This window comes from Mustela lutreola, chromosome 6 (assembly GCF_030435805.1).
Source record: "Mustela lutreola isolate mMusLut2 chromosome 6, mMusLut2.pri, whole genome shotgun sequence".
Lineage (NCBI taxonomy): Eukaryota > Metazoa > Chordata > Mammalia > Carnivora > Mustelidae > Mustela > Mustela lutreola.
Genome location: NC_081295.1, coordinates 149,509,892 through 149,525,359, shown reverse-complemented (window position 1 = coordinate 149,525,359; position 15,468 = coordinate 149,509,892). Strand labels below are relative to the sequence as shown.

Below are 15,468 nucleotides of genomic sequence, written 5' to 3'. Positions count from 1 at the left end.
TGAAGGTTATCTGATGTATGAGACAGAGCATAAACAACTCCCCTTCAAACAATAATCTATGATTGAAAAATAAATATGATTTCATAGAAACTGAAGATATTTACACACACTGACACTGAGAAGGCTCTGCCCTTCACTCTCTTGCCAGAAAACATTTTAGAAACACAGCATGGAACAGCAATGTGTGTGTGTGTGTGTGTGTGTGTGTAACAGAAACAAGCGCACACACACATATAACAAAATATATTTATGAAAAAGCAAAATATATTCTACACATGTGTGTTACACATAAATATAGAGAGACATTATTCTTATTGTTTCCTTGGAAAATAAGTTTTTTGGGCTTCTAAATGAAAAAAGAATAATTGTACACAGCAAGAAGGAAACAGCAAAGTTGTGGGGGAGAAAGCTTTTCCCAGCATTTCCAGTAACAGGATCAATAATAATCTGTGATTCTTCCAGTAAAAAGGCTTCCCCACAGGGGAACTTTCAACAGTCACGGAGCGTCCTGACGTCCAGTTCTGTTCTAGTCCTACATTTCATTAAGGTGAGTTTCTTTCTTTATGGACAAGATAACGAGATCTTGGAACTCTTAGTACAACTTTTTGTAATTGTGACAACAATTTAAGAAAAACAGGGCACCTGGGTGGCTCAGTGGGTTAAGCCGCTGCCTTCGGCTCAGGTCATGATCTCAGGGTCCTGGGATCGAGTCCCGCATCAGGCTCTCTGCTCAGCAGGGAGCCTGCTTCTTCCTCTCTCTGTCTGCCTGCCTCTCTGCCTACTTGTGATCTCTCTGTCAAATAAATAAATAAAATCTTAAAAAAAAAGAAAAAGAAAAACAAAATGTTGGACTAATATTAGGTGGGCCCCAAAACCCAAGGCTTATGGGTAGATATTTCACTTAGTTAATCCAAACATTAAAGAATCCATATAAATGAAGCAAAATATCATCAAGACTGCATAGCTAGGATAAAATAACCAGAAATAGTTAAAAGTCTGGTTTGGAAGACAAAGTCATTTACTAGACTTGACCACCATCAAGCTATGCGACTTCTCAGCTTCAACACCCTCATCTGTAAAACCTAGGTCCATGACATAGATTTGCTGTGAGGATTAAAACAGAGGATGTATTCGAAGCCCTTAGCGTGATACTTAGCACCTAATCAGCACTTGACACATGTCAGCTACGTTATTTTTGTTATTCACTAGACAAATTCTCATCTCTCGTTTCATTTAGCTTATCAGTATACCCTAAGAGCGACTAGTGTAGATGCTGTCTTCAAAGTTACCAGGAGCATTTAACAACAACAACAACAAATCTAGCCTTTACTGTGGTTTAAAAAATTTAATGGTTTTATAAATCAGGTTTAAAAACTGAACAAGGCAGATTTTCATTTCTCAGGCAGTGCTGAAAAACCAGTAGTTAAAGCACCTTCATCCACCAGAAAGATCTGTGACGTGTCACTTCACGACACACACGCTGTGCACAGCCACGGATATTTACAAGGTAAAGCATGTTGAATTCTGCAATGCCAAAAAGTAAAGTATTTGTGTATATATGTGCGCATATGCATAAATTCCTTTCACTTGAACAGCGCAATGTAACCCCTCGGTACAGAAAGTTATACACAACTACACTTTGTGTCTCACTGTTGCTGTACCCTCTTACAACCGTGTTTTTGTATTTCCAGTTGAGTGGAGATTATCATCAGTGCGAGTTTCTAAAGTTTATTCTCCTATAATGGAGAAAGTGTTGCCGTTTGCCAGAATTAGAGATGACCATGCCCAAGTGGGGGAAACAAAAGATTGTTTACTTGGGGAGAATTTATCTTTATGGCCATCAAAATATGTCTCTGGTGCCTCCGACGCTCCTCTCTGGTACTATGAGAAAGAAACTTCGGTTAGCTGCTCCCACTCACATCTGAGCAGAGCTGCAGTAACAGTAAATGATCCTTGGAAATCACAATCGCATTAGGCTGCTGTTCAAATAGCTTTTAGGGTTGTGATAATGGGAGGCATTCCTAATAACTGGTGACACTGCAAGACCCTGCCCAGAAGGCCTCCAAATGGCAGTGCACAATTTAAATTTTAATCTGGAAACAGTGGAAATGATGAGATTCCAGCTGGGGACCTTCTGGTCGGAAGGCCGGCATTCAGCCTCCCCATTAGATGCCCCAAAGCTTCGTTGAGTTGATGAGTGAATGCCCTACTCTTTTCACTCATTCTCACTCCGTGCCCGTCTCCCACCTGATTCCCTGGATGGCAGGAGGTAGCGTGGCTTTGCTTCCACAGAGGCGATCTTAGAGCTGATGAAGCATTCCCACGTTGCTGGGATCCAACCGAACACATCTGTGCTTGACATCAATGGAATGGTGCTTCCATTGTTCTGACAAGTGGGAACTTTCTGAACTTTTTTCCTTCCATGTGTGGGGTGGGCTTTGGGACATACTTATCCACTCTAAGCTTGAAATGAAAGCTGGCAGATGTATGCCACGGGCAGGAGGAAAGCGCTTCATTTTTTCCTACAATAAGCAATAACCCTTAGTATAATAACTCAACACAAGTTAAATAGCAAAAGGGAGCATTAGTGGGACCCTGTCGGCAGAGAAGGGAACAGCTGGCCCCGTTAGTAATCATCGCATGTCATTACTTGGGAAGTCCACTCCCAGTGCCACTACCAACTGGTTTTTCCTGAGTGTTCAGGCAGTAACACACGACAGATGAGAAAGTGTCATAACAGGACACTAGAGGCAGAGCTCTAGACTTTGATGGTTGGCAGTGCCAGATTGGATTCCCAATAAGCAGAGACAGGAAAAAAAAAATCTTAGTAGCAGAAATAAAGTAGAGAAGAAAATGGTGAAGATTCCCATAATTCCTCTCTCGTAGCTCTTCCTAAATCATTTTTTAAATGGGAACCTTTTTTTTTATTCCCCATGTATGTCAGTGGTTCCCACGAATGGTGATGTGCCTCTCAGACTAGGAGTGTGAATCTAACAAAAGGATGAACACTGGTACAATGCGTGCCCGGAAGACTCCGTGCAAACTCAACTGCTTCCACTGGGTTCCATTAGGGAACCTACTCCAGTGCCCCAATACCCTCGGCAGAATTAGAAAGTTGTTTTGATTTTAAAAAAATAACAACAACAAAAAAACACATATACACACAGGAGCAAATTTCTGCAAGGTGGAAATGGGAATAAAAACCAGTGTTTTGGAATTTTTTCTTTGCAGATAGTCATCAAATGAGGTACAATATTTGCTAACAGAGGGTAATTTGAATTATCCACGGATAGTTCAAAAACACAAAGAGTTCATTACCCAGATATCTCTATTTAAAATAGATTTGCTTTTGTTCATCAGTGCAGTGCACATGGCTGGGAAATGGCAAAGTGCCAGAATGAAACTGCTCCTAATTTTCAGAGGAGGCCACCAGCTAATTACACAGACTGCAGGTGTGAAGAGAGAAGCTCAAAGTAATCAATAGCAGTAATTAATCTGCTAGACTGGAGCTAAAGAGCTCACAGCTGGACATCAGAAATGGACACATGCAACAAGATCAGCAATAATTACCTCTTTAAATATTGAATTTCCATAGCAACAATTAGGCTTATAAATAAAGGCTGGAAACCAAGGCTTTGAGGCATGACACTGCATGGCAAACACCACATTCCCCAAATCAACCTTTTTAATAAACACCAACAATATGCTTGGGCTGGGTCAACCAGTTTTCCAGGCCTGGAAGAAGCTAAAGGTAGCCCCTCCAGCCCCAGCTTTCCTGGCGGCCTATTGGCTCTCTGACTCACCAAGATGGCCCTAGAAGCTTGCTTTGGGCTAGAGAGCACTGCCTTTCCACATCACCCAGCACAGCAGAGCAACCACAAGACACATGTCTCACCTGTGAAATATCTTTAAAAAAAAAATTTCAAGGAGGGTGGGGTTATGGACATTGGGGAGGGTATGTGCCTTGATGAGTGCTGTGAAGTGTGTAAACCTGGCGATTCACAGACCTGTACCCCTGGGGATAAAAATATATGGGGCGCCTGGGTGGCTCAGTGGGTTGAGCCGCTGCGTTCGGCTCGGGTCGTGGTCTCGGGGTGCTGGGATGGAGTCCCGCGTCGGGCTCTCTGATCGGCGGGGAGCCTGCTTCCCTCTGTCTCTCTCTGCCCTCCTCTCCATCTGCTTGTGATTTCTCTCTGTCAAATAAATAAATAAATAAAATCTTTAAAATATATATATATATATATATGTTTATAAAAAATAAAATATTAAAAAAAAATTTCACAAAACCTGCAAGCAAAATTCCTAACCCATGTGTTGGAAACATCAGTCTCTTAAAAAGGATTTGGGCTGTAGTTTGAGGGTTTTGTTTTCAAGACCAATATGATCAGTAAAACACCCAGATACTGAAGCTTCTAGGACATTCTTTTGCTTTGTGGAAAGAATAAAGAAAATTTTTTGTTCATGAGTTTTGTATTATTTTTGAGCTGATGGGGAAGAGGAGGTTGTTACTGAAGGCGAACTGTGCTACATGCTTTATGTTCTTCATTCATTTGAGCCTAATATTGTTTTGTTTGACAAAGCAGAAGGGGCATGGGGAGCCTAAGGACTTGCCAGGAGTCCACAGCCAAGAGGTGGAAAATGGGAGGTTCATAATTTGAACTCAGCCCTGGGAGTTATTTCAGCAAAGTGCTCAAACATCTTTGGGTAGCAAATTTGTTCTCTAAAACACTGAAAATTATTATAGTTTGAAATGCAATTTAAATTATGCTGTTTATATTCTATCATTGTCACAAAATGAAGAAAATTAATGATAACTTGATTACTCAATAGATACTTTTCTTTCACATTTATCCATTTTGATTTCAGTTCACAATTTCCATGGCCCTTATTCAAACCAGGAAGTATTCTGTAGAAAAATATGGACAAAAATTGCCAATAGTTTTCTAATCCAGAATCCAATACAGTAGTTTTGGAATGTGGAGTTAGCCAGGGACACTTCCTCTTAAGCATTATCAAAATAGAGTAGTTTTTATTGAGATTCTATTCTCTACCAATTACTAAGAAAAGCACATTTCATGCATTATCATTTAATCCTCATGATAGTATTATATAATATTATATAATATAATAATTTATTAATTATATATAATTAATATTATAATTATATAATATATATTATATAATAACAGTATGATCTAATTATCATCCATTCACACTTGAGGAAAAGGAGGCTCAGAGAGGGTACGTAATACTCTCAGAGACACATTGGTCTGTACGAGCTCCCTTGAGTGAGGACTCGGAATCAATCCACACTCTATTTCCAGGATATACCCACTATGTGTCGTCACTTTCCTAAGCCATTAACTCCCAGGACACCAGTGGTGGTATCCTTCTGCACATTCTAAGTATGCTGAAGTCAGTGGTAGCATGTTGCTAAGCACATATGGTTAAGAACTTAGATCCTGATGTGAAACTGGGTTTGAATGCCAGTGCTGACATTCGGTAGCTCTGTAATCATGGCTCTACAACCTCCCTGTTAAGTGGGCACAATAAGAGAATCCTCATAGTGTTAAGCAGTTAGCACAAATGGGGCATGGGAGAAGCTGCTTACAACTGAAACTTTCCCATCGTTGCTTTTTTTTTTTTTTAAGATTTTATTTATTTTTTTTACAGAGATCACAAGTAGGCAGAGAGGCAGACAGCGAGAGAGGGAAGCAGGCTCCCCACAGAGCACAGAACCGGATGCGGGGCTCGATCCCAGGACCCTGCGATCATGACCTGAGCCGAAGGCAGAAGCTTTAACCCACTGAGCCACCCAGGCAACCCCATCGTTATTTTTCTAACCTCTGCTATCTTCTCCACCCAGCCCTTATTCCAGGCCCTCCCTTTTCCACCCGCCACTGCTAATCCAAGTCAATCTCTTCCTCCTACAATCACGCCTTGTTCATGTCTTTGTCCCCGACATCTCTACCACACTATCCACACAAACAAGGGAAGGGCTGATTCTTACTATCGTGTACATGCGTGAATGAATGAGGCACTTCAGCCCCTCTACCTAAGCACGGGCATCTGTGTAAACGGAGACCCTCTGATGGCCTCAATACCGCTGCGGACCTGCCCGTTGGCAAGATGAGTTCTAACACAATAACCAGATAAGGGAAGACTGTGAGCTGTGTAATAGCATCCATCCCAGAATCTCCCAGTAAAACTGAAGTAAAACTTAAAAAACTGGTAAGCCTTAGGCACATAAAGTAATTTTGTGTAATACATGGGAAGATACATCAATTTCGACTGCTCTCAAGCTACATGGCTTTGCAATTGCATATTCAGTGCACACATGTGTGCGAACACACATGGTCCCTCTGCCATCCATTTCTTACTTTAGTCACTAATTGTTCTTTTTACATTTTCCAAAGGGAATCCAAGGTGTGTAAACAGCAATGACAATAGGAAAAGGAACTACATTCTCTCAGAGCAAAGAAATAAAAGTCAAGAACTGACCAATTGAGTCAGTATTAATTTATGCCCTACACAAAATAGGCATTATTTCTGAAGCTAATTAAAACATGCTGTTTTGTGACTTCTCTGTGATGTTTGGTCAGAAAATTAAGGAGGCAAAGGACTGTGCCAAATAAGAGAACACATTCTGAAAACTTTCACTCTTATTTCAGTCTTTAACGTACAAAATTTTGTGTGACTCAAGAAACTTATATAGATAAAACAGCCATGATTGTTGTCATGTTAAATATTCCAGATAGATAGATAGATAGATAGATCACGAGCGATTTCTTTATAAAGACTCATTCATTTGGACAAATCCACTATTCAAATTTGTAACTGAACAGATACTTTGGTAAAGGTTGACCTTTAAACTATCACTAGGAAAGGACAGGTATTCTCCTTCCAAATGTTGTTGATTTACTTATCACCGAACTTTTCACGTCTCCATGAACGGCAGAGCACGCCCACTCCACTGCCCAACAAGAAATAGTTGGGGAAGAACACTTCTGGGCTCTGTGTCCTCATTTCTTCTCCCATATGCTATGAGAAGCAATTTAACGGACACAAGGAAGAGAGAGACATAGACCAGAAAAGAAATAAAAAACACATAAAGGCAAGCAATCATTTGGAGGATTTCCTCATGGGAAACCCCATCTAGATGTTGGTGGCAGATGGCTTTCAGAGGACTATAGTAGTTCATAATTATACAACACGTAATTTGAGTAGGACACTGGGAGACCCTGGTTTTCCATAGAGGTTGGCAAAGTTTGTGTGTTGTTGAACGCCAGAGATTCCCATTCCTGAAAAGGATCTCAAATCAAAGCAAAGTGAAGGTGGGCTTAGCTGCCAGGCTAACATGGGGAGGGAATGAACTATGCCTGTGGATTCCACCCCCTGGCGGTACACTAGACCAGGGGCTGCTCAACGATGACCGTGAGTCAAGTTCATGCCTCCTGCCATCTGTGCTTTATTTTTTTGTTTTTGCTTTTCTATTCCTTAACTGTGTCAAAATTTATTTTTTATTACTCTAAAACACACATAAGAAGTCAGCTCTTAACCTTACTCAGTATCCAGTTCCAGGACATTATGCACATTCACAGTGCTGTGCAACCGCCGCCACCACCATCCATCTCCAGAAACTTTTCATCTCCCCAAACTGAAGCTCTGCACCTGTTAAACAGTAACCCCCCATTGCCCCTCCCTGCAGCCCCTGGTATTGGTTCTACTGTCTGTCTCTTGAGTTTGACTATTCTAGATAGCACCTAAAACTGGACTCCGACAATGTCTGTCCTTTTGTATCTGGCTCGTTCTACTTCCATCTTGTCCTCAAAGTTCATTCAAATTGTATCATGTGTCAGAATTACATTTCTTTTTGAAGATGAATAATGTTCCATTTATATATATCACATTTTGCTTTTCTATTTGTTGATGCATGCTTGTGTTGCTTCCACAAATTGGCTGTTGTGAATAATACTATTATGAACATGGGTGTATGCATAAGTATCTGTTCCAGTCCCTGTGTGGGATTCTTTGGGGAGGGAACTTATCTAGGAGGGAACTTCTAGGTCATATGGTAATACTAGGTTTCATTTTTTGAGGAACATGATTCCTGTTTTTGTAATTAAGTTTTGTTGGAATACAGCCATGCTTACTTGTCTACATGTTGTCTATAGTTGGTTTCAGTACAGTGGCAAAGTTGAGTGACTTTTATGGAAACCACATGGCCTACAAAATCTAAAATACTACCTTGTCCTTCAGAGAAAACTTTGCCAGCCCTTGTATTCTATCCCCTTAAGGCACTTAAAATAAAAATACAGATGCCTGGGCACTCAGACACACTGCATCAGAATCTCCAGGGGAGGGAACTACAAAGCTATGTGTTATATATCCCTTCAAAATGATTCTGACACAGCCAGTATTGCAGTCAGCATTTGGGGACCCCTGTACTAAGAGACCTCCAGAAACTGGCACAAATGTATCCAACTGCCCTCAATGTCAACAACAACAGTTTTCAATTAATCTCAGTATTTAATGAACTCTTAATGCACACCCAATGACTGAACAGCGACTGGACAGTGAGGATTTGGCAGAAGCTAAGCTTGATTGCAAAACTTGTGTCTGAAAGATGAACAGTCTGGGAATAGAAGGGAGCCCCATTTTGGACAGATGTATTTTGCCACTACACAGGAGGATGTATCTGAGCAGCCTCCCTCTTATAGATCCATGTAATCAAGGAGCAGAATTTCTCCATCCCTGTGGTCTGTCATATCGCCTTAACTCAGCATCTCTGCACCCCTGACCTATTGATGGCTCCTCTGCTCTTCAGTCTGCATTGTTTTGTCTTGCTGTGCATTCTCTGAGTCTGCTCATCGATTTCCTTCTCCTTCTATCTTTCTGGGTATCTTGTGTCTCTCACCCCGTCTTTCTTAACATTGGTGTGTGTTCATTTTTGAGACCACAGTGAAGAAGTCCTTTGTGCTCTTCTCTTTTCTTTCAGATGTTAACTCTTGGTGTGAATCCATGGAGAAAACACCATTATAGCCTTGTGAGCTAAGTCACAATTAACCCCAATATCATAGTACTAGCACACACAGAATCCCACTGAAATCCCAAATATAATTTAATGATAATATCTTTGGAGTATAAAAGTAAATATGTTAGCCTAATTAAATTCACTCTTATTTCAGGCAACGTACCTTATGGGTTAATAGCACAACCTAAGAATCTGGATTTTCCTTTGATATCATTAATAAAGGGACTGGAGCTATAATCAATTAGGGCTAAAAACTTGGCAACATCATATAACCAAAGCCAATCACATGTATAAGAAAACTGTGCTTTACTACACATTTAGACAAGTTAAAAATATTTAACATGGCCCCTAAGTGGACACAGAGGAGATGGAAGTTAACAGAGTGTAGTCCAGTGGTCCTCAGCCTTGTTGAGTTTGCTAAACAATTGGAATACTGGGAATTCTGATGACACTAAAGGAACAGATCCGTCCACTATACACTTGGCCACCCTTCATACTTACGTAGGTGTTTGAGTAAAACTGTGATCTTCCCTGATCGTGATCTCTTTTATTGTCCCGCAGAGATATTCTTACATGCTCCCAGAAAACAAACCTGGATTTATTTATATCAGACAATGTCCGACTCCGGTAGGTTTTGCAGGCCGACAGGCACGAGGAGAGCGTCCGGGCTAGCCGGTAGCTCCCCTTGGGGCTGAGCGGGATGGCGAGTGTCGGGAGTCCAGGCGCATTAACGAACCACACCAGACTCGGGTGATCTGTCGAAGCAGGATCTCATTTTATTGAGCGGGGTTGCAGCTTATATTGGGTAGGGGATGGGAAATGAGGTCAGCAGGGAGAGAGCCTATGGGGTTTGGTTACGTAGTCAGTAACTCGGTAGGGTGTGTTGGGCGAGAGGAGGAAATATCAGAGATATGCGGAACCGAAACCGCCACGTTGGCACCAATACTGCCACGGTGGCGCCTTTTCTAGCCGGAAGAGAAGGCAGCCAGCGCCATCTTTGTTGTGCCCAACAAGACAACAGACAAAATATCTCATATGGTCAGGGCCCAGGTCATTGTTTCTGAATATTAGCTCTTAGTGGGGTGTGAAAATTAAAATACATGCAGAGAAGACATCTGATGAAAGAGTAAATACACCTCTGGGAAGAAAAAAAAAAAATTGTTGCTTTGATCTTTGGTTTTGTTGGTTGGTTCATGTGTTTTTGCTTATTTCCTGATTTCTGCCTTAATTGCATTTCAGTTCAAGTTATCAAATATGTGACTACAGGAAAAATGTTAGCATAAAATAGAAATTAAAGTCCTTGTACTCAACACTGGCTTCACCTTAGAAATCATGGGAGGGTGATTAAAATATACTGAAAACTCCAACCCAGCTTTGGAGATTCTAATGTGATTCCATAGTGAGACATGGACACTGGGAGTTTTTCCAGCCCCCAGAAAATCCCAATGTACAGGCTGAGAATCACTGGTTACACCTATTTCTCAAAGGCTACCTATGGCGGGGGGGGGGGGGTGGTAAAAAGAGATTTCCTATCGCCATCTCAAGAAAAATATCCTGTATTTTTAGATTAATGATATTTGAATAATGCACCAGTACTGCTTCTTGACCAGATATACCATGACTACAGACAAATGGTGAGATTGTTGAACAGTATTTGAAAAAAGGAAACTCCATGAGTGTGAGCTCACACTCCCTTTTCTGACAAATTCTTTACATTCTGTTGTAGAAAAAGCCAGCCAAGTTTTCTGTGGTTTTATTAAGTGGCTTTGTGCTATGAAGTAGAAATCATCTCAGCCTCTGAGGAGCTAATTCTCCTTGTTGTTGCATGACTGGCTCATTAAACTTGAGCGCTTGGGCCCCAGCTTCCTACCCCTAGGGCTTAGCCTGGGAGAATAAGAGATTCATAGAAAAGAAAAGCAAGTTCCTGCCTGTTGAAGCTCTTTGAGTCTGTACAAGGGCAACGCCTTATTCCTGAGGCCTCCAGAGCCCAGAATTTTGCCAAATCATCTCTATTTTTTGCCAATCTGTCAGTTACCAAACTAAAAGCATCAATAATGATATCTGGGTACAAACATTAAATCAAGCTCAAAATGGCTGAATGTACAATATCTTGCTGAAGGGAAGCTGTCCTATGCAATCAGTGTAATACTCACCAGTGAACATTTAGTAACATCTTTTCCTCCCAACCCCAAACGTTAGTGTGGCAGACTACACACATGTTGATGGAATTCATTTTCTTGCGATAGGAACTAATGCCCTGGCCTCATACAGGTTGTCTACTGGAAGCTGCCCTCCTAGAACTTCCTAGTAGCTTCCACCAGCTTCTCGTCACATGGACCTCCCAAAATGGCTGATTCCTTCTTCAAATCCAGCTTGAGAGAAACAGTGTCTAGAGCAAAACTGCTAGGAAGACCAGGAGTGACATCTGTTACTTTTGCCATATTCTGTTGGTTATAAGCAAGTCATAGGCTTGCATCCACCTTCAAGGAGAGTCAATTACACAAGGATATGAACACAAGCAGGCAAGGATCACTAGGAAGTCACTCTAGAGTCTGTCTGCCATCTTCCTTTTGCTACAGCATGACCCGTGGTAGTAAAAAGTAGAGACTAAGCTAACCCATTCCAACTATCCAAGACCATGATTATGAGCAGAGTTTCTTGGGCCATGAGACTGGGAAGATTTCTCAGACTTTTGTGGGAACTTAAGAGGTCTAACTAGAGAGCAGAGTTAGAGTTCTGTTTGTCCTTTTCTTAGAAATACAAAGACATAAGTTGGGAAATATCTGGATATGTTTAAATAAACTACTCTTGCCCAGTTCCAATCTAAGCAGGATATTTGGGGTTTTCTTTTCCTTTTTTTTTTTTTTAAGAATTCAGTAAAACCATTTGCACAGTATTGAAGATAGCTAATTAACTCAAAAGACCACCTGGTAGGATAAAGCCTTGACATAAGGTAGAGCTCTGACTCCAGCTATGTTGCCTTAAACAAGCCAGATATTCTGTGAACACACATTGAATTCAAATGAATCAAGGCACTTTCTTAGCATCCCATAGGGGATGACTTGTCCACAGTTACACTGTTAGTAGCTTAGAGTTTTATCTCCAGGTGTCGAATGCCAGGAACACTGCCTTTATGTCATAGTCAGCTGTTACCCTCTTCAGTTCCTTACAGAGCTGTGCGTGCATCTCATTTCATTTTAAAAGTAAACTTTCAGTACCATCTGAGAGATGGAGAAAATGAACTGCATGAAGGCAAAGTAATTTTGCAAGCACTACAAACCACATATGATAAAGCCTAAATGTGGATTCAGATTTGTCAGGTTTAAGCGCTGATGTAAAGAAGTGCTCTCTCCATTACTCCCAATGAACTTCCCATTTCTGGTTAAGGCCTCCACGGTGACTCATCAGGTAAAAATATTTACAACAGGCTACATGAAAACTGCCTGTCTAAACATTCATAAAAGCTTTGCCATATTATCACTGTCATTTTTGAACTCCCTACTTCCCAGAGTGAAAGGGGACATTTGGCACATGGATCAGGTATCACAAACATATAGTCAATTATCAGACACTGGCAACCACTTCACAGAGAACCTGATCTAAGGCACTGCCTCAACACAGACAGTTGGGAAATTTCACTGGCCAATGCATAGACAGAAAGAGGACATGAGAAGAAAAAACATATTTTTCAACTATTTCATCAGCCAATTCTTCCAGGCACATTATCATTCCTGTTATGGACTGAAAGTGTGTGCCCCCAAAAGCATATTTTAAAAGCCTAACCTCCAGTGGGATGGTATTAAGTATCAGCGTCTTTGGGAAGTAATTAGGTTTAGATGAGTTCATGAGGGTAGAGCCCTCATGATGGGATTAGCACCCTCATAAGAAGAGACCAGAGAGCTCTCTTTCTCAGTATGTGTGTGTGCTCTTGTGAAGACACAGCAAGAAGGTAATCATCTGCAAGTCAGGAAGAGAACCCTTACCAGAATATGCTTACATGGAGCCCCCTGATCTTGGACTTCCCAGCCTCCAGAATTGTGAGGAATGTTTGTTATTGAAGCCTCTCAATCTATAGTATTATGTGACAGCAGCTGAGCTAACAAAGACCATTCCTTTTCCCACATAACATTCCTAAAAAGTAGGTGTTTTTCCCTCCTTTACACGTGAGGAGAATGAAGGCTAGAGAATGAAAGAAACTTTTCTAAGTAATGAGCTATAGAGATGAATTCCAACCCAAGTCTAGGTGACTTGGGTTGACTCGGGTGACACCAAGGCCTATGCACATTCTACCATGCCAGATTGTCTGCTCTCTATTAACAGTGTGACTACTGGCAAATCCCTTGCCTGCCGTGAAACTCTAGTTAGATGATCCCTTAGCTCCCTTTCCTTGAATTGCAGGCTTTCATGATTCTGACTCACAGCTGCTAGTTCAAAGGGTTATAAAGGGTGATGTCACCAAGATGGCAGAGTAGGAAACCCCAGCCTTGATCCCACCACAAAAGTCAATATTCGACAGCTATCCACAAACAAAAACATCTCTGGGAGAGCTGTGCAGTCCACTTAAATTTCAGCAACGTGTTGAAACAAACAAAAACCTTGAGAATAACAGCACAAAAAGGGAAGGAAGGCAGTTTCATTTTCCCTGCATCACTCTATTCCCCAAGTTGGCCTTGCTCCGTTTCAAAGAGGAACTCCCCAGCTAGAAACCATTCCTCTCGCAAGGAAAGGAAGAGGGGGATGAGCCACGAGTTCTCACATCCTTCGGGGACAACTCAAGAAGATCTGCTTCCATTTCACCCAACCCAGAGATTCTCAAGGCTGATCTAGGAACCAAGAAGATAAGCAGGGGCTACCAATAGCAGCCACATAGTGGGGGCAAACTCAACTCCCAGAGACTTGTTCTGCAGAAAACCTAGCAGCTTTAACCATGAAAAAAGAACCAGCACAGCAAGACAGACCTACTGCTGAGTTCACTAGATTTCACCCTACAGGTATATGCATTCACTGAAGCTAGTTCCCTGAGTCTGTCACTATTCCCTTCCCCGCCGCCCCATGTGCCCCACTTCAATAGCAGCCAGCCTGGGCCTCTGCAGTTGCTCAAGTGCAAGACACCAGCCTAGATGTGTCTGACCCCTACTGCCATGTGTACATTCCAGGTTAGCCCCTCCAGCTGTACATTTGCCATCTTTGAGCCTGACATCTATCACCTGTCTCCACTGCCACAAACAAGCCCAGGGGGAGATTGTGCAGCCATAGGAGAGCACACTTACATCCAGGGCCCCCGAGGCCACTTGTGGACCTGGTTCATGCTTTGTCTTCTGCAACTGGCCTGCACCACTGCATTCATCTGCAGCCAGCAACCCTGTCTGTGCACCTCTATGCCTCTGGCCCAACCCCCATCACTGGCCTCCACTTCTGTGCCCCTGAGATAAGATGCAGCAGCCACAGCATAACAACCAGGGCCCATGCAGCTGTCAGTGTACCTACAACTGGCCCTGGTCCTTCCTGCCTGCCTTAGCCCCCACCACTACATATGTGTTTGCAGTTGGCCCCCACTGCTACACAGAAGCCTGCTGCTAGCTATCACAGCCAAGCACATGTACACCACCAGCTCCAGCCACTACTACTACTTGTTCTGGTTTTTAGCTACTGGACCTGGAGGCAATGTTGAGCATCCAAAGGGCCCTTGCAGACTCTATGGAACCCCATGCAGCATTCACCAAGGACCAGGCAGTTGTCAGTGCTGTGGACCCCAACAACCTGAGTCAATGAGCCACTACACCTGGACATATTGCTACCACAAACCTTTATATTTGGTGCCCTGCCTCATTAGACCCCAGGTCACAGCACACTCTCGTGTGCTCCTTCCCTTACTGAAGTTAACCAGTGAAGTCTAAAAGAGGTGACTGCTTCTTCAAATGCACAGACTCCGATGCAAAACTACAGAGATCATAAGGAATCATGGAAACAGAATTCCACCAAAGGAATACAAGAAACCTCCAGTAACCGGCCCCAACAAAAAGTAGATATGGAATTTCCTGACAAAGAATTCAAAATAATTATTCTAAAGATGCCCAGAGAACAAGAAGACACAGAAACAATTTAACAATATTGGGGGAAAAGCACAAGATAAAAATGAGAAGTTTGGCAAATAGTTAGGAAGCATAAAAAAGAACCAAACATAAATATTGGCATTGAAGAAAACAAGGACTAAACTGGAGAATGCAGTAGAGAGCTTCAACAACAGAACAGATTAAGCAAAAGAAAAAAATATCAGTGAGCTTTAAGACATGTCTTTGGAAATTGTCCAGTCAGAGGAATGAAAAGAAAAAAATAAAGAAAGTCAATGTGACTTGTGAGATACCATTATACATCACTGAAGTCCCAGAAAGAAAAGAGGGGAAAAGAGGTAGAAGGTAGAAGGTTTATTTAAA

At 41.9% G+C, this 15,468-nt stretch overlaps 1 long non-coding RNA gene across 1 annotated transcript in view; it reads right to left on the bottom strand.

Annotated features, from left to right (window-relative positions):
• Positions 1 to 1,324: 1,324 nt before the first annotated feature.
• LOC131834791 (uncharacterized) overlaps positions 1,325 to 15,468 on the bottom strand; it is a 45,337-nt gene continuing 31,193 nt past the window's right edge. Inside the window, exon 2 of the long non-coding RNA XR_009354942.1 lies at positions 1,325 to 4,193. This is a non-coding gene — a long non-coding RNA (uncharacterized LOC131834791). The remainder of the gene's footprint in view (positions 4,194 to 15,468) is intronic.